The sequence below is a fragment of the Pithys albifrons genome, chromosome 8 (genome assembly GCF_047495875.1).
Source record: "Pithys albifrons albifrons isolate INPA30051 chromosome 8, PitAlb_v1, whole genome shotgun sequence".
NCBI lineage: Eukaryota > Metazoa > Chordata > Aves > Passeriformes > Thamnophilidae > Pithys > Pithys albifrons.
Window position 1 is genome coordinate 209870 of NC_092465.1, and position 19359 is coordinate 229228.

The window sequence follows — 19359 nt, forward strand, 5'->3', positions numbered from 1 at the left end:
CTTTGCTGAGCACACTCATCACTGCAGTCCTTCAGGCTTTGCAAGAGTCTGTAGGGATCAGACCCCAATTCCAATCCCTGACTACCTTTCTAACAGGTTTTGTTAGACACACACTGGGTGGTCACTCCAAGAACAGCACACAGAGACTGCACAAGGCATTACAGGATTGCCACGAAGAACAGAAGTACCTTTTCTTTTGCATGGTTTTTCCTCTGCAATAACTACCGACTGGTTTGGTTCCTACTGGACACTTCCCTTGAGGGTTCAGGGCCCTCTGGTGAGGTGGGGTTGTTTAGGGCTGATCCTCACAGGCCCAGACCAAACCCAGCCACCCCATCACTGCTGCACCTGGGAGCAGATGGAAATCTCAATACAGCATATAAATGCTCCCCTTCCCTACTACTCAGTCTTTCCTTACAGATGCAAGGAGCAGATTTACTCCATCCTTTGCAGGGACTTGCTTAACTCCGGGCACTGTCCCTGTCCCAGGGAAGCTGCACTAGGACTGTGGGTCTGGGTCCTTTCCAGGCACAATGCAGCTGCTCATATTAACAGCATCAGCAATGCCCTCATTTTTTAGCAGCTCAAACTGCCGAGATACAATCCCAAGAAAAGCAATTCTTTTCCAGATTGTCACTGCATTCAGGCTGGTGCTCAGCATGCACAGAACCTGCAGCACAGACACAGCAGAGGGCTCAGGGACACTCAGCAGGCACAGACAGAGCAGCACAGACACAGCAGAGGGCTCAGGGACACTCAGGATCCACAGAACCTGCAGCACAGACACAGCAGAGGGCTCAGGGACACTCAGCAGGCACAGAACCTGCAGCACAGACACAGCAGAGGGCTCAGGGACACTCAGCCACTGCCATGGCTCTTCATGCACAGGGCACAAGCTCAGACACTCTCAGAGCAGCAGCTATTGAGGGTGAAACAGCTCATCTCTCAGACAATCTTTTCTTACCCAAATCTTGAACAAAACAAACATTATATGGGGTAAGAGTTAACTGTGCACTCAAAATGTCTAATTTTATATGAGCTGCCTGAATCTCCCAAGTCCATGCAACTGAACAGGAGACAACCATTACTTATAGCCCATCAAGTGGATAAATCTTCATCTTTAAAATAGCATATATTTGAGCTGATTGCTAAACTAAGTGCTGTGAAAAATAAGGCCTTTCTGAGGTTACCAGGAAAACCTTACAAAAGCCAAGTTCCAATGAACAAGAAGACACAGCAAGATCTTGCCTTCTGCCTACAACACACTTCATTTTGCTGATTATCAAAGCTTAGCAAGAGACCATTCTCACAGAGGCATTTCTTCTCTGCTGAATGCAGCCCAGGGATGCAGAGCCCAAGCCACCTACCCTGCCTGGGCACGCTGTGAACAGTTTGTGCAGAGACTGGGCCAGCTGGATCCTGGGATTGTTCACCATTTGCCCCACAGGATCATGTTCTTCCTTCCCAGCAAAGGCCAGCTGGGAGAATGCAGTCTGATAGCCTGGAGTATCCTCTGTGTCAATGAAGTGCTCCTTGTCAGGGGTCGTGTCATCCTCAGGCAGCTCGAACAAGCCAAGGAGGGAGGGCCTGCAGCAAAGGAATCCTGGGGGGAGAGGGGAGGGGAACAGTGAACAGGTGAGGACAGCCTGTGCTTCACAAGAACGCTCAGATTACCTGGAACCCCTTTGCAGGGACTTGCTTAACTCCTGGCACTGTCCCTGTCCCAGGGAAGCTGCACTAGGACTGTGGGTCTGGGTCCTTTCCAGGCACAATGCAGCTGCTCATATTAACAGCATCAGCAATGCCCTCATTTTTTAGCAGCTCAAATTGCTGTGATACAAACCCAAGAATAGCAATTCTTTTCCAGATTACAGTTTTTCTCTAAGTACATTCAAAAAGAGTTCTAGTCCTGGATCCGGTTACTGTCATTCAATTTGGGCTACCTGAGCCCCCAGACTGCTGGACTGCCTTTCAGTCTCCAGAGCTTTCCCCCAGATTCCACTTTCAGGCTAAGACACTACAGCCTGTCAGGTTGTGAGTATTCTCAGGCCTCCTGACTATGACAGTTACAAGTCAAAAGTGGGCCCAGCTTTCCAGAAGGAATGCAAGCTGACAGTAGCCTAATTCCCTTCAGTGGAGCTCTACTCAGCCAAATCCAGGCTCAAACACATCTCAAACCAGCTCTGCCATTTGCTTTGAAAACACACTTCCCTTTGTGCAGTGAAGGATGAAAAGGTATGAAAAGCCTCAAGCTGAGTCTCACCACAACAGTGGGCCTGAAGAAATGCCAAAGGAGTTTATTGGAGGGGCCTATTCTCGTGAAAGCTCCTACTTTCCAGACCTCCAACAGCATCACCAGCAGACCCTGAAGAAGTGTGGCACCTACCACAGCTTGGGGTACTCAGTGTCCATCATGGGAGGACATTCTGTTAATGTCTTGGTGATGCCAACAGCACGGATCTGCTTTTCAACTTGTCCCAGACTCTTTCTGGATTTCAGGAATCATCATTTTCTCCAAGCCCGTTTCAAACATCCTAGTATGACAGTTAGAGAAAAAGTATCAGAACGATTTATCACCCTATGGTGACCAAAGAAAAGCAGAAACCACACAAAGCACCAGGAAACAGAGAACACAAGACAATTTGTTTCTTAACAATTGCTGCCCTCTTACATAGATGTTTGCACATACAAACTTGTTACAAAGGATAAAAACCAGAGACAGCAATCCTTCCCTTTTATGACCCGCTCAGGAGATCAGTAACTTGAACTATCAGTGAGGAACTGTGGGCAGAAAATCAGAAATGAACCCCAAAAGGAGAGGCACCCGGGCAGTCAGATTAGCGCCAAACCTCCTTTGCCATTTCAGCCAGAGAGACAACTCTTTCCTGCTTCAAAGGCAAAAACTGCACAGCAGCCTGAAATACAACCCAAGCCAACAGAACACACTCCCTTTGGCTGTATGCTGCCAAGTATTTCCTGCAGAGCTCATGCCCCATTTCCTGTGCCATACTAGTTAATGAAGACGAGAAAGCAACGAGAAAAAGGATGAAGTAAAACTCCAGATGAAAACAAGAGAATTCCTTTAGAGTCAGCAGCAAAATGCATTCTAAGAAGGAGACAGGAAGGGCAGCCTTCATAAATGTTCCCTTTTACTGAAGGGCATTAACTTGCTGCTCCAAAGTTTGCCTAAAAACTGCTCATCTTCTCGGGCACCACAACACTGAAATGTGGAACGCTGGAAGCACCACTTCCATTTGCTTGGTGGAACACCACTGGAAGAACCCTGTAATTCTTGCTCCTCTACAGGAGGCATCAAGCAGATTTTAAAGGATTAATAACAGACCTTGTGTGATCTGTGTAGAGATAACATCACGAATTTCATCAGCATGGCCATCTGCCTGGGGATGATTTCAACAATGTGTCACAGCTTTGACAGAGGAACGTAAACCCTTCCTCATAACTTTATTCCCATGAAGGCCAAAATGACACAAAAGCATGGAATGTTTCCCAGCATGAACACAAACTGCAGAGAGCAGTGGTCAGAATGGCTGTGCTGTGTGGCAGGGCAAGTGTGTTGCTATTAGCTGGAGATTAAATGGAGACACTTTCAGACAAGTAACGACATCACACACACCAGGAAAGGAGGAGAACTACACAAGTCCTTTAGTTCCATTCCCTCAGTTTTCATGGAGTGTCACCTGCTGTGGCCACTGCCCTTTATGCCCCCTTGACTCCAGAGCATTTGGAGCAAGTCCCTGGAGCCACCAGAGTCCCACCCATGTACAGGATGCCTGATCTCTGCAACTGCACACTCTGAACCACTCGTGTCACACTGGAGCTTTTCAGAGCAAGGAACTTACTTTTGATAAGTTTTGTTGGTTTGGAACTTGGAAGTCTTTGGAATAGCAGAATGAAGACCTGTTTCCTGTACCAGTCAACTGATTCACTGGAAATTTAAAAGAACAGTTATTCAGTTCACAGTGGGCTTTGACTGGTGCTGTCACTTTACAGAAAACACAGATAAAGTTGTTCCCATCTCTTTAACTGATAAATGTGACATTTTTGCTCCTGAAGTGTTAACCTTTGGCATGACTGCACACTGCAGAACCACAGCCCACAGAAGTCAGTTTTGAATGCAATTTGAGCTCATACTCACGGGGGCATATGCTCCATGATGCTGTTTAGCAGGTCAAAGCCTTGGGGATCACTGGCTTTCAAGGCAATCAGCTTCAGGAATCCCCCCAACACTCCAGGCTGCAAGGAAAGCAAACATGAAGCTCTAGGCAACTGTTCTTCCTAAGTGGCCCAGCAGAAAGTTGGCTCTGACCATCGAAGACACACACCAGTGCAAAAGCATCCCTAACCTAAACCAGGATTCTGATCCTGCAGTGCAGGACAAGGAAGACACGTTGTGGCTCCTTCTCACTCACTCACTCACTCACCCACTCCACTCACTCACTCCACTCACTCACTCCACTCACTCACTCACTCACTCCACTCACTCACTCACTCACTCACTCCACTCACTCACTCACTCACTCACTCCACTCACTCCACTCACTCATTCACTCACTCACTCACTCTCCTCAAGCCTGTTCTGAACACAAGCCCTGAGAGTTCTGCTGGTCCACATGTTCCACAGGAAGCAAACAAGGTAAGAAAATTCTGGGAAACTGCCACTTGCCAAAACCAAGTGCAGGAATTTTCCATCTCGGCTGACAAAAGCACAGGAGCCCAGGATTCACCTCACCCCCAGGACGGGAAAGCACCCACCGAGCTGCACGCAGAGTATTTGTCCGTGTATGGAGCGCCACTGAGGCCCAGCCCAGCCCAGCCCCTGCCCCGCGGCCCCGGCACTCACGATCTTGGCGGCGGCGCTGCGGGCGATGGTGCCGGCGCCGCGCTCCAGGAACGCCTCTGCAGCAGCCGCACCGGCGGCGGGATGTTCCCCGCGCGCTCCCGCGGCACCGGCTGCGGCAGGTGCGGGAAAACAGCGCCATGAACGAACACGGGATGTGGCATCGAGCAGGAGAGACAGAGAGGCGGACTCCGGGCGAGCACAGGAGGGACGGCGCGCTGTGCTCCGCGCATGCGCAATAGCGACGCCGCTCTGTACTCCGCGCGTGCGCAGTACCGACGGCGCGCTGCACTCCGCGCGTGCGCAGTAGGGACGGCGCTCTGTACTCCGCGCATGCGCAGCAGCGACAGCGCTCTGTACTCCGCGCGTGCGCAGTTGGGACGGCGCGCTGTACTCCGCGCATGAGCAGTACCGACGGCGCTCCGTACTCCGCGCTTGCGCAGTACCGCCGAAGCTCTCTAATCCGCACGTGCGCAGTAGCGATGCAGATACCGCTGCCCAAACGCCGGTTCGAATCCCGCCCTCGCCGGCCCTTCTCCCTCGCTGGCGCCGCCTGCCGGACATGTCCACGAACTGCATCGTAGTCCAGCCCCCACCACCTCCAATGCCCGCCGGGGGTCCCCAAGGAGGGGCGTGACGAGGGGCGACACCTCGGTCGCCGGGGGTCCGCAAGGCGAGGTTGCCGAGGGCCGACACCTCGGGCGCCGAGAGTCATCGGGTTGAGGTTGCGGCGGGGCGACACCTCGGGCGCCGGGACTCCCCAAGGGGGGATTGCCGAGGGACGACAGTTTTGGGCACCGGGGGTCCCCAAGGGGGTTCCCGGAGGGACGACATTTTGGGCACCGGGGGTCCCCAAGGGGGTTCCCCGACGGACGACATTTCGGGCACCGGGGGTCCCCAAGGGGGTTCCCCGACGGACGACATTTTGGGCACCGGGGGTCCCCAAGGGGGTTCCCCGACGGACGACATTTTGGGCACCGGGGGTCCCCAAGGGGGTTCCCCGACGGACGACAGTTTTGGGCACCGGGGGTCCCCAAGGGGGTTCCCGGAGGGACGACATTTTGGGCACCGGGGGTCCCCAAGGGGGTTCCCCGACGGACGACATTTTGGGCACCGGGGGTCCCCAAGGGGGTTCCCCGACGGACGACATTTTGGGCACCGGGGGTCCCCAAGGGAGTTGTCCGAGGGACGACATTTCGGGCACCGGGGATCTCTGTGGGGGTCTCTGGGGTGTCTCTGGAGCATCTATGGTGGTCTCTGGGGTTCTCTGGAGGTCTCTGTGGGATCTATGGGGGTCTCTGGTGGATCTATGAGGGGTTCCTGTGGGTCCCTGGGGTCCTCTGGGGGTCCCAAGGTGGGTCCCTGGGGGTCTCGGAGGGGTTTCTCGTGATCTCTGGAAGGGTCTCTGGAGGTCCCTGGGGGGCATCTCGTGATCTCTGGGCGGTCTATGGGGGTCCCTGGGGGGTCCCTGAGGGTCTCTGGGGGTCTCTGTGAGTCTCTGGGGGTGTCTGAGGGTCCCTGGGGGGTCTCTGGGGGTGTCTGGGGATTTCTGGGGGGTCCGAGGGGATCCCCAGGGGAGTTCTTTGGGGGTCCCTGGGGGGTCTCTGGTGGATCTTTGAGGGGTTCCTGTGGGTCCCTGGGGGATCTCTGAGAGTCTCTGGGGGTCTCTGTGAGTCTCTGGGGGGGTCTGAGCGTCCCTGGGGGGTCTCTGGGAGTCTCTGGGGATGTCTAGGGGTTTCTGGGGGGTCCCAGGAGATCCCCAGGGGAGTTCTTTGGGGGTCACAGGGGGGGTCTCTGGGGATCTGTGGGGGTCCCTATGGGGTCCTTGGGGGTCCCTGTGGGGTCTCTGGGGGTCTCTGGAGGGTCCCTGGGGGTCTCTGGGGGCATCTGAGGGGCCCTGGCGGGTGTCTGGGGGTCCCTGGAGGTCTCTGAGAGTCTCTGGGGGGTCCCTGCGGGTCTCTGGGGGTGTCTGGGGGTCCCTGGAGGGGTCTGGGGGTCTCTGGGGATCTCTGGGGGTCTCTGGGGGCATCTGAGGGTTCCTGGCGGGTGTCTGGGAGCCTCTGGGGGTCCCTCAGGGCATCTGAGGGTTCCTGGCGGGTGTCTGGGAGTCTCTGGGGGTCCCTCAGGGGTCTCTGCGGGTCCCTGAGGGGTCTCCGGGAGTTTCTGGGGGCCCCTGGGAGTCTCTGCGGGTGTCTGGGGGTCTGTGGGGGTCCTTGGGCGGTCCCTGGTGATCTATGGAGGGTCTCTGGGGGTCCCTGGGGGATTTCGGTGGGTGTCTGGGAGTCCCTGGAGGTCTCTGAGAATCTCTGGGGGGTCTCTGGTGGTCCCTGGGGGGTCTCTGGGGCTTTCTGGTGGTCCCTGGGGGGTCCGTGGGGGTCTCTTGGAGTCTCTGGAGGTCCCTGGGGGGGGTCTCTGAGGGTTTCTGGGAGTCTCTGGGGTGTCTGGGAGTCTCTGGGGGTTCCTGAGGGGTCTCTGCGGGTCCCTGAGGGATCTCTGGGAGTTTCTGGGGGCCCCTGGGAGTCTCTGGGGGTCTGCGGGGGTCCTTGGGCGGTCCCTGGTGATCTATGGGGAGTCTCTGGGGGGTCCCTGGGGAGTCCCAGTGGGCTCTCTGGGGGTCCTTGGGGGGTCTCTGAGAGTCTCTGGGGGTCTCTGGGGGTCCCTGGGGGGGCCCTAGGGGTCCGTGGGGGCGTCTGGGAGTCCCTTGGGGGTGTCGGGGGGGTGTAGGGGGGTCCCTGGGGTGTCTGGGGGTCTCTGACAGTCTCTGGGGGGTTTCTGGGGGAAACTGGGGGTTCTCTGGGAGATCTCTGTAGCTTCCTGGGGGACCCTGGGGGTCCCTGGGAGTGTCTGGGAATCTCTGGGCTCTCTGGGGGTCCCTGGGGGGTCCCTGGGTGGGTCTCTGGGGTCCCCAAGGAGGTTGTCCATGGGGCGACACCTCGGGCGCCGAGGCTCCCCAAGGGCGTGCTGGCCGAGGGGCGACACCTGGGGCGCCGGGGTTCCCCAAGGGGGTGTTGCCGAGGGGCGACACCTCGGGCGCTGGGGCTCCTCGAAGGGGGGGTTCCCGAGGGACGACATTTCGGGCACCCGGGGTCCCCAAGGGAGGTTCCCGAGGGCCGACATTGCTGGGCTGTGGGCAATGGGGGTCCCTGAGTTCCCCAGGCACCCCCTGACCACTCTTACCTCCCCTTACCTCCCTGTGACTCCTCTGAGACCCACAATCCACTGTGAGACCCCCCTCATTTCTCTCTGACTTCTCCTGGATCGCTTTGGACCCTCCTGAACTCCCCTGGACCCCCCTGAATCCCCCTTGGACTTTCCTCAACTCTCTTGGACCACCTTGCACCCCCCCCCAGCCCCCCTTGACACTCTCAAAAACCTTGGACCCTCTTGAATCACACTTGGACTCCCCTGGACCCCTCCAAACCCCCTGAAGCCCCCTGGACCCCTCTCAAACCTGCCTGGGACCCCTTGGACCCTCCTTAGACCCTTCTGGACCCCTTCGAACCTTTCTGGACACCTCTGAGACTCCCCTGGACACTCCTGGACCCCCCCCAAAACCCCCTGGACCCTCCGAATCTCTCCTGGACCCCCTTGGACCCCTCTGAAACCGCCTTCCACTCCCTTAAAACCCCCTGGACCCTCCTGAACATTCCTGGACCACCCTGAATCCTCCTAGGGCCCCCATGGACCACCCCCTCACACCCCCAGGGAAAACCCCTGGACCCTCCTGGACCAACTTGAACTCTCCTGGACCCCTCAAAACGCTTTGGACCCCTCTGGACACCCCTGGGCCCTCTCGGACTTCCCTGGACGTCCCATGTCCCCTGCATGTCCCCCCATAGCCTTCCCATGTCCCCAATGTTCCCCCCATGTTTCCTCCATGTCCCCTGCGTCCCCCATGTCCACCCCATCTCCCTCATGTCCTCCCCATGTCCCCTCGATGTACCCCCATGTCCCCCTGATGTCTTCCCATGTCCCCCTGATGTCCCCCCATGTCCTCCCCGTGTCCCCCCCCGTGTCCTCCCCTTGTCCCCCCATGTCCCCCCAATGTATGTCACTCCATGGCCTCCCAAGACACGCAGCTGCCAGCACAGGACACACACAAATCCCTCCGAAATTCTGGAACACGACATTCCTCTGCAGGGCTGAAAACAAGACGGGGAGGCTTTTTTCCTTTCCGTAGGTGGACTAATGCCCCCAAAACCAGGGAGCTGGGACAGTGGCTGCTCCCTGCACTCTGCTGCACTTTCCACAGCTCCTTCGTTGACTTCCTGGTGGATTTGTGCATCCTCTGAAGGTGGCACTTCTCTGCAAAGCAACTCAGCAAATCCCTTCAGTTTGATTTGTTTCCAGATTTTTCTCCCTAGCACCACAGAGCTCAAAAAGGAAATCAGAAAACCAAGAAAAAAACCCAAAGAACAAAAAATCGCACCGTGCCAACCCCCAGCTCCTCCCACAAAGCTCAAGGGGTCCCATGTGTGTCCCCGCCACCTCCAGCTGGCCACCAGGCCCCCAGAGCTGAGGGAAATCTGAGCAGATACTGAGAAACCTCCTTTGCTGAGCACACTCATCACTGCAGTCCTTCAGGCTTTGCAAGAGTCTGTAGGGATCAGACCCCAATTCCAATCCCTGACTACCTTTCTAACAGGTTTTGTTAGACACACACTGGGTGGTCACTCCAAGAACAGCACACAGAGACTGCACAAGGCATTACAGGATTGCCACGAAGAACAGAAGTACCTTTTCTTTCGCATGGTTTTTCCTCTGCAATAACTACCGACCGGTCTGGTTCCTACTGGACATTTCCCTTGAGGGTTCAGGGCCCTCTGGTGAGGTGGGGTTGTTTAGGGCTGATCCTCACAGGCCCAGACCAAACCCAGCCACCCCATCACTGCTGCACCTGGGAGCAGATGGAAATCTCAATACAGCATATAAATGCTCCCCTTCCCTACTACTCAGTCTTTCCTTGCAGATGCAAGGAGCAGATTTACTCCATCCTTTGCAGGGACTTGCTTAACTCCGGGCACTGTCCCTGTCCCAGGGAAGCTGCACTAGGACTGTGGGTCTGGGTCCTTTCCAGGCACAATGCAGCTGCTCATATTAACAGCATCAGCAATGCCCTCATTTTTTAGCAGCTCAAACTGCCGAGATACAATCCCAAGAAAAGCAATTCTTTTCCAGATTGTCACTGCATTCAGGCTGGTGCTCAGCATGCACAGAACCTGCAGCACAGACACAGCAGAGGGCTCAGGGACACTCAGCATGCACAGACAGAGCAGCACAGACACAGCAGAGGGCTCAGGGACACTCAGCAGGCACAGACAGAGCAGCACAGACACAGCAGAGGGCTCAGGGACACTCAGGATCCACAGAACCTGCAGCACAGACACAGCAGAGGGCTCAGGGACACTCAGCAGGCACAGAACCTGCAGCACAGACACAGCAGAGGGCTCAGGGACACTCAGCAGGCAGAGACAGAGCAGCACAGACACAGCAGAGGGCTCAGGGACACTCAGGAGGCACAGACAGAGCAGCACAGACACAGCAGAGGGCTCAGGGACACTCAGCAGGCACAGAACCTGCAGCACAGACAGAGCAGGGGGCTCAGGGACACTCAGCAGGCACAGACAGAGCAGCACAGACACAGCAGAGGGCTCAGGGACACTCAGCTGCTCATCCAAACACTCACAGCTCCGCCCACAGGCTCTATGTTCCCAGAGGGAAAAACGACTGGACGGGACACACCTCGGACATCACAGTTCCTCTCATTCCTGGTGCCCTGCAGAGTCACAGGAAGTACAGTCCCTCTCAGACCCTTCACCCCTGAACACGAGGACACCTGCACTTTACACTGGATCCCAGGGACCTGCACAAGTGTGTTCAAGTGAGCACAAGTCGATGGCTCCCTCTGACACATCCAGCCCTCCCTTCCCTCTGAGAAGTCCCAAAGACTCCCACTCCACCCCTGCGTCTGTGCCCTGTGCAGCACCCGCACCGAGCTCAGCTCTCCCCTGGCCCTAGGACATTTCTGCACGTCACCTGTTACTGATTACAGAGCACAGGATAAGGCAAGAACAAATTTGGCAGCACTTAACACCTGGAGTTTTCTTTCTCCACAAATTGCTGCTGTTCCTCCTGGCTCTGGAGGTTCCTGCACGAGCCCTTGTCCCAGCCCTGCCACACACACACAAGAAGCAACAGGCACACAGGCGCTGCTTTCACAATTCCTGACCCAAACCCTTGCCTTTCCTGCCCAAAGCTGAGGGAAATCTGACAGAGTATTAACAAATCAGCTTTGCTGACAGCAGTCAGCGCTCCACTCCTTCGGACGTTGCAAAACTTTGTAGGGAACAGACCCAAATTCTAAAGCGCAGTCTAACTCTCTAACAGATTTTGTTAGAGAGAGAGTGAGCCGTGACTCATAGAACAGGAAAAAAAGACTGCACAAGGAATAACAGAAGGTTTCTCAGAAGAACTCAAGTTCCTCTTTCCCTCATCATGCCGGGACTGCAGGACCCAGCATTTAAAAGACCCTAGCATTTAAAAGACAATACAATTGTTACTGATTCTTAAACCTCTGCAACGTGGTTATTTCCCAGAGAACTGAACCAGCACTAAGCTACTCCCACATCCCTGCAGTGCTTTGGGGAGTAGCAAGATGATGTCCCACTTGTGCTTGGAAAAATTCAAGAGAAGGAAAAGTCAGTTCCCTTCTCTCTCTCTGATCCATAAACAAAGCAGTCCTGTAGGACAACGCAGGCTATTCACAGGAGGCCTGATTTAACAGGGATAACAATGGAAACAAACAAAGCCCCCCAAAACAGGAAGGTAAAATCATGCTGCTTTTCTAACAGGAGCACAAAAAACTCATTCAAGCCTGAAAGGAAATTACAAACCACAAGAAAAAGAACCAAAAGAAACGCTCTGCCTTGATACAACTCTCTGATCGTTCCAAAGGAAATTCTCCACAGATCATAAGCAATTACCAATCATTTCGCCTCTGTAAATAAATAAGGACTTGGGTTTCTGTTCAGGTGCTGGACGTGTCCATTGAGGGTTCAGGGGTACCGTGGGGTAGTTTAGGGCTGATCCTGCTGAGAGAATGCAGTCTGATAGCCTGGAGTATCCTCTCTGTCAGTGAAGCGCTCCTTGTCAGGGGTTGTGTCATGCCATCCTCAGGCAGCTCAAACAAGCCAAGGAGGGAGGGCCTGCAGCAAAGGAATCCTGGGGGGAGAGGGGAGAGGAACAGTGAACAGGTGAGGACAGCCTGTGCTTCACAAGAATGCTCAGATTACCTGGAACCCCTTTGCAGGGACTTGCTTAACTCCTGGCACTGTCCCTGTCCCAGGGAAGCTGCACTAGTGTCCTGGGTTGAGCTGGCAAAACGCCAACTGTCCAGGACAGAGTGAAGAGGGTTCCTCCTCCCCCCAACCAGCCAAGGGGAAAAAAGAAGAGAGAGAGAAAAGGAAAAACCTCAAAAGCAGGTTTATGCTGGAACTAACTACATGTATTTACACAGAAAAGAGAAAATTAAGAGGAAACTACAATATAACACACACTTACACAAGTTATGTATAACAAGAAATAATTTCCCACTTCCCAGTAAACACAAATTCTACCATTTCAACTACAAATCATTCTAGAGAAGTCAATTCTTCAGAGACAGACTTAAGCAGAGAGAAAAGCTAAGAACAAACACTTTACTTCCCTAAGATAACATGATGGTAAGCTGGTACTCCGGGCTTGGGCCTCCCCATCCCTCCTGGGACAGCAGAGTGTCTTGCTGGGACCACAGCTGTGAAGCAACTGCCTAAGCCACTCCCACACACCAGCTCTTACCCCTTTTGAGATGATGCAATATGGTATGGAATACAATATTATTGGCCAGAAGAAGTCAGCTGTTAGCTAGCTCAGTCCAGCTCAAGTCAGCTGACAATTCCCAGGCCTAGCTGAACTTTTAAAAACTAAATTTAGGCCCATCTGGCCAAACCCATAACAACTAGGACTGTGGGTCTGGGTCCTCTCCAGGCACAATGCAGCTACTGATAATAACAGCATCAGCAATGCACTCATTTTTTTATCAGCTCAAATTGCCATGATAGAAACCCAAGAAAAGCAATCCTTTTCCAGATTGTAACTCCAGAGGGCTCAGGGACACTCAGCAGGCACAGACAGAGCAGCACAGACACAGCAGAGGGCTCAGGGACACTCAGCATCCACAGAACCTGCAGCACAGACACAGCAGAGGGCTCAGGGACACTCAGCATCCACAGAACCCGCAGCACAGACACAGCAGAGGGCTCAGGGACACTCAGCAGGCACAGAACCTGCAGCACAGACACAGCAGAGGGCTCAGGGACACTCAGCATGCACAGAACCTGCAGCACAGACACAGCAGAGGGCTCAGGGACACTCAGCATCCACAGAACCTGCAGCACAGACACAGCAGGGGGCTCAGGGACACTCAGCATGCACAGAACCTGCAGCACAGACACAGCAGAGGGCTCAGGGACACTCAGCATCCACAGAACCTGCAGCACAGACACAGCAGAGGGCTCAGGGACACTCAGCAGGCACAGAACCTGCAGCACAGACACAGCAGAGGGCTCAGGGACACTCAGCATGCACAGAACCTGCAGCACAGACACAGCAGAGGGCTCAGGGACACTCAGCATCCACAGAACCTGCAGCACAGACACAGCAGAGGGCTCAGGGACACTCAGCAGGCACAGACAGAGCAGCACAGACACAGCAGAGGGCTCAGGGACACTCAGCATCCACAGAACCTGCAGCACAGACACAGCAGAGGGCTCAGGGACACTCAGCATGCACAGAACCTGCAGCACAGACACAGCAGAGGGCTCAGGGACACTCAGCCACTGCCATGGCTCTTCATGCACAGGGCACAAGCTCAGACACTCTCAGAGCAGCAGCTATTGAGGGTGAAACAGCTCATCTCTCAGACAATCTTTTCTTACCCAAATCTTGAACAAAACAAACATTATATGGGGTAAGAGTTAACTGTGCACTCAAAATGTCTAATTTTATATGAGCTGCCTGAATCTCCCAAGTCCATGCAACTGAACAGGAGACAACCATTACTTATAGCCCATCAAGTGGATAAATCTTCATCTTTAAAATAGCATATATTTGAGCTGATTGCTAAACTAAGTGCTGTGAAAAATAAGGCCTTTCTGAGGTTACCAGGAAAACCTTACAAAAGCCAAGTTCCAATGAACAAGAAGACACAGCAAGATCTTGCCTTCTGCCTACAACACACTTCATTTTGCTGATTATCAAAGCTTAGCAAGAGACCATTCTCACAGAGGCATTTCTTCTCTGCTGAATGCAGCCCAGGGATGCAGAGCCCAAGCCACCTACCCTGCCTGGGCACGCTGTGAACAGTTTGTGCAGAGACTGGGCCAGCTGGATCCTGGGATTGTTCACCATTTGCCCCACAGGATCATGTTCTTCCTTCCCAGCAAAGGCCAGCTGGGAGAATGCAGTCTGATAGCCTGGAGTATCCTCTGTGTCAATGAAGTGCTCCTTGTCAGGGGTCGTGTCATCCTCAGGCAGCTCGAACAAGCCAAGGAGGGAGGGCCTGCAGCAAAGGAATCCTGGGGGGAGAGGGGAGGGGAACAGTGAACAGGTGAGGACAGCCTGTGCTTCACAAGAACGCTCAGATTACCTGGAACCCCTTTGCAGGGACTTGCTTAACTCCTGGCACCGTCCCTGTCCCAGGGAAGCTGCACTAGGACTGTGGGTCTGGGTCCTTTCCAGGCACAATGCAGCTGCTCATATTAACAGCATCAGCAATGCCCTCATTTTTTAGCAGCTCAAATTGTTGTGATACAAACCCAAGAATAGCAATTCTTTTCCAGATTACAGTTTTTCTCTAAGTACATTCAAAAAGAGTTCTAGTCCAGGACCCGGTTACTGTCATTCAGTTCAGGCTACCTGAGCCCCCAGACTGCTGGACTGCCTTTCAGTCTCCAGAGCTTTCCCCCAGATTCCACTTTCAGGCTAAGACACTACAGCCTGTCAGGTTGTGAGTATTCTCAGGCCTCCTGACTATGACAGTTACAAGTCAAAAGTGGGCCCAGCTTTCCAGAAGGAATGCAAGCTGACAGTAGCCTAATTCCCTTCAGTGGAGCTCTACTCAGCCAAATCCAGGCTCAAACACATCTCAAACCAGCTCTGCCATTTGCTTTGAAAACACACTTCCCTTTGTGCAGTGAAGGATGAAAAGGTATGAAAAGCCTCAAGCTGAGTCTCACCACAACAGTGGGCCTGAAGAAATGCCAAAGGAGTTTATTGGAGGGGCCTATTCTCGTGAAAGCTCCTACTTTCCAGACCTCCAACAGCATCACCAGCAGACCCTGAAGAAGTGTGGCACCTACCACAGCTTGGGGTACTCAGTGTCCATCATGGGAGGACATTCTGTTAATGTCTTTGTGATGCCAACAGCACGGATCTGCTTTTCAACTTGTCCCAGACTCTTTCTGGATTTCAGGAATCATCATTTTCTCCAAGCCCGTTTCAAACATCCTAGTATGACAGTTAGAGAAAAAGTATCAGAACGATTTATCACCCTATGGTGACCAAAGAAAAGCAGAAACCACACAAAGCACCAGGAAACAGAGAACACAAGACAATTTGTTTCTTAGCAATTGCTGCCCTCTTACATAGATGTTTACACACATAAACTTGTTACAAAGGATAAAAACCAGAGACAGCAATCCTTCCCTTTTATGACCCGCTCAGGAGATCAGTAACTTGAACTATCAGTGAGGAACTGTGGGCAGAAAATCAGAAATGAACCCCAAAAGGAGAGGCACCCGGGCAGTCAGATTAGCGCCAAACCTCCTTTGCCATTTCAGCCAGAGAGACAACTCTTTCCTGCTTCAAAGGCAAAAACTGCACAGCAGCCTGAAATACAACCCAAGCCAACAGAACACACTCCCTTTGGCTGTATGCTGCCAAGTATTTCCTGCAGAGCTCATGCCCCATTTCCTGTGCCAAACTAGTTAATGAAGAGGAGAAAAAGGATGAAGTAAAACTCCAGATGAAAACAAGAGAATTGCTTTAGAGTCAGCAGCAAAATGCATTCTAAGAAGGAGACAGGAAGGGCAGCCTTCATAAATGTTCCCTTTTACTGAAGGGCATTAACTTGCTGCTCCAGAGTTTGCCTAAAAACTGCTCATCTTCTCGGGCACCACAACACTGAAACGTGGAACGCTGGAAGCACCACTTCCATTTGCTTGGTGGAACACCACTGGAAGAACCCTGTAATTCTTGCTCCTCTACAGGAGGCATCAAGCAGATTTTAAAGGATTAATAACAGACCTTGTGTGATCTGTGTAGAGATAACATCACGAATTTCATCAGCATGGCCATCTGCCTGGGGATGATTTCAACAATGTGTCACAGCTTTGACAGAGGAACGTAAACCCTTCCTCATAACTTTATTCCCATGAAGGCCAAAATGACACAAAAGCATGGAATGTTTCCCAGCATGAACACAAACTGCAGAGAGCAGTGGTCAGAATGGCTGTGCTGTGTGACAGGGCAAGTGTGTTGCTATTAGCTGGAGATTAAATGGAGACACTTTCAGACAAGTAACGACATCACACACACCAGGAAAGGAGGAGAACTACACAAGTCCTTTAGTTCCATTCCCTCAGTTTTCATGGAGTGTCACCTGCTGTGGCCACTGCCCTTTATGCCCCCTTGACTCCAGAGCATTTGGAGCAAGTCCCTGGAGCCACCAGAGTCCCACCCATGTACAGGATGCCTGATCTCTGCAACTGCACACTCTGAACCACTCGTGTCACACTGGAGCTTTTCAGAGCAAGGAACTTACTTTTGATAAGTTTTGTTGGTTTGGAACTTGGAAGTCTTTGGAATAGCAGAATGAAGACCTGTTTCCTGTACCAGTCAACTGATTCACTGGAAATTTAAAAGAACAGTTATTCAGTTCACAGTGGGCTTTGACTGGTGCTGTCACTTTACAGAAAACACAGATAAAGTTGTTCCCATCTCTTTAACTGATAAATGTGACATTTTTGCTCCTGAAGTGTTAACCTTTGGCATGACTGCACACTGCAGAACCAAAGCCCACAGAAGTCAGTTTTGAATGCAATTTGAGCTCATACTCACGGGGGCATATGCTCCATGATGCTGTTTAGCAGGTCAAAGCCTTGGGGATCACTGGCTTTCAAGGCAATCAGCTTCAGGAATCCCCCCAACACTCCAGGCTGCAAGGAAAGCAAACATGAAGCTCTAGGCAACTGTTCTTCCTAAGTGGCCCAGCAGAAAGTTGGCTCTGACCATCGAAGACACACACCAGTGCAAAAGCATCCCTAACCTAAACCAGGATTCTGATCCTGCAGTGCAGGACAAGGAAGACACGCTGAGGCTCCTTCTCAGTCACTCACTCACTCACTCACTCACTCACTCACTCACTCACTCCACTCACTCACTCACTCACTCATTCACTCACTCACTCACTCACTCCACTCACTCACTCACTCACTCCACTCACTCATTCACTCACTCACTCTCCTCAAGCCTGTTCTGAACACAAGCCCTGAGAGTTCTGCTTGTCCACATGTTCCACAGGAAGCAAACAAGGTAAGAAAATTCTGGGAAACTGCCACTTGCCAAAACCAAGTGCAGGAATTTTCCATCTCGGCTGACAAAAGCACAGGAGCCCAGGATTCACCTCACCCCCAGGACGGGAAAGCACCCACCGAGCTGCATGCAGAGTATTTGTCCGTGTATGGAGTGCCACTGAGGCCCAGCCCAGCCCAGCCCCTGCCCCGCGGCCCCGGCACTCACGATCTTGGCGGCGGCGCTGCGGGCGATGGTGCCGGCGCCGCGCTCCAGGAACGCCTCTGCAGCAGCCGCACCGGCGGCGGGATGTTCCCCGCGCGCTCCCGCGGCACCGGCTGCGGCAGGTGCGGGAAAACAGCGCCATGAACGAACACGGGATGTGGCATCGAGCAGGAGAGACAGAGAGGCGGACTCCGGGCGAGCACAGGAGGGACGGCGCGCTGTGCTCCGCGCATGCGCAATAGCGACGCCGCTCTGTACTCCGCGCGTGCGCAGTACCGACGGCGCGCTGCACTCCGCGCGTGCGCAGTAGGGACGGCGCTCTGTATTCCGCGCATGCGCAGCAGCGACAGCGCTCTGTACTCCGCGCGTGCGCAGTTGGGACGGCGCGCTGTACTCCGCGCATGAGCAGTACCGACGGCGCTCCGTACTCCGCGCTTGCGCAGTACCGCCGAAGCTCTCTAATCCGCACGTGCGCAGTAGCGATGCAGATACCGCTGCCCAAACGCCGGTTCGAATCCCGCCCTCGCCGGCCCTTCTCCCTCGCTGGCGCCGCCTGCCGGACATGTCCACGAACTGCATCGTAGTCCAGCCCCCACCACCTCCAATGCCCGCCGGGGGTCCCCAAGGAGGGGCGTGACGAGGGGCGACACCTCGGTCGCCGGGGGTCCGCAAGGCGAGGTTGCCGAGGGCCGACACCTCGGGCGCCGAGAGTCATCGGGTTGAGGTTGCGGCGGGGCGACACCTCGGACGCCGGGACTCCCCAAGGGGGGATTGCCGAGGGACGACAGTTTTGGGCACCGGGGGTCCCCAAGGGGGTTCCCGGAGGGACGACATTTTGGGCACCGGGGGTCCCCAAGGGGGTTCCCCGACGGACGACATTTCGGGCACCGGGGGTCCCCAAGGGGGTTCCCCGACGGACGACATTTTGGGCACCGGGGGTCCCCAAGGGGGTTCCCCGACGGACGACATTTTGGGCACCGGGGGTCCCCAAGGGAGTTGTCCGAGGGACGACATTTCGGGCACCGGGGATCTCTGTGGGGGTCTCTGGAGCATCTATGGTGGTCTCTGGGGTTCTCTGGAGGTCTCTGTGGGATCTATGGGGGTCTCTGGTGGATCTATGAGGGGTTCCTGTGGGTCCCTGGGGTCCTCTGGGGGTCCCAAGGTGGGTCCCTGGGGGTCTCGGAGGGGTTTCTCGTGATCTCTGGAAGGGTCTCTGGAGGTCCCTGGGGGGCATCTCGTGATCTCTGGGCGGTCTATGGGGGTCCCTGGGGGGTCCCTGAGGGTCTCTGGGGGTCTCTGTGAGTCTCTGGGGGTGTCTGAGGGTCCCTGGGGGGTCTCTGGGGGTGTCTGGGGATTTCTGGGGGGTCCGAGGGGATCCCCAGGGGAGTTCTTTGGGGGTCCCTGGGGGGTCTCTGGTGGATCTTTGAGGGGTTCCTGTGGGTCCCTGGGGGATCTCTGAGAGTCTCTGGGGGTCTCTGTGAGTCTCTGGGGGGGTCTGAGCGTCCCTGGGGGGTCTCTGGGAGTCTCTGGGGATGTCTAGGGGTTTCTGGGGGGTCCCAGGAGATCCCCAGGGGAGTTCTTTGGGGGTCACAGGGGGGGTCTCTGGGGATCTGTGGGGGTCCCTATGGGGTCCTTGGGGGTCCCTGTGGGGTCTCTGGGGGTCTCTG

General features: G+C 54.5%; 2 long non-coding RNA genes across 3 annotated transcripts; both read right to left on the minus strand.

Annotated features, from left to right (window-relative positions):
• Positions 1-1110: 1110 nt before the first annotated feature.
• On the minus strand, positions 1111-5092 carry LOC139675020 (uncharacterized). 2 transcript variants are annotated; one of them, XR_011698407.1, is made up of 4 exons: positions 4862-5092; positions 4157-4254; positions 3861-3946; positions 1111-2534 (listed from the first exon to the last, which is right to left on the minus strand). It is a non-coding gene; the product is annotated as an uncharacterized lncRNA (long non-coding RNA). The 2 variants fall into 2 exon arrangements; XR_011698406.1 differs by lacking the exon at positions 4862-5092 and having other exon boundaries at positions 4157-4368.
• Positions 5093-14781: 9689 nt separating this feature from the next.
• Positions 14782-17207, minus strand: LOC139675015 (uncharacterized). Its single transcript, XR_011698405.1, has 3 exons — positions 17015-17207; positions 16719-16804; positions 14782-15403 (listed from the first exon to the last, which is right to left on the minus strand). It is a non-coding gene; the product is annotated as an uncharacterized lncRNA (long non-coding RNA).
• Positions 17208-19359: the final 2152 nt, after the last annotated feature.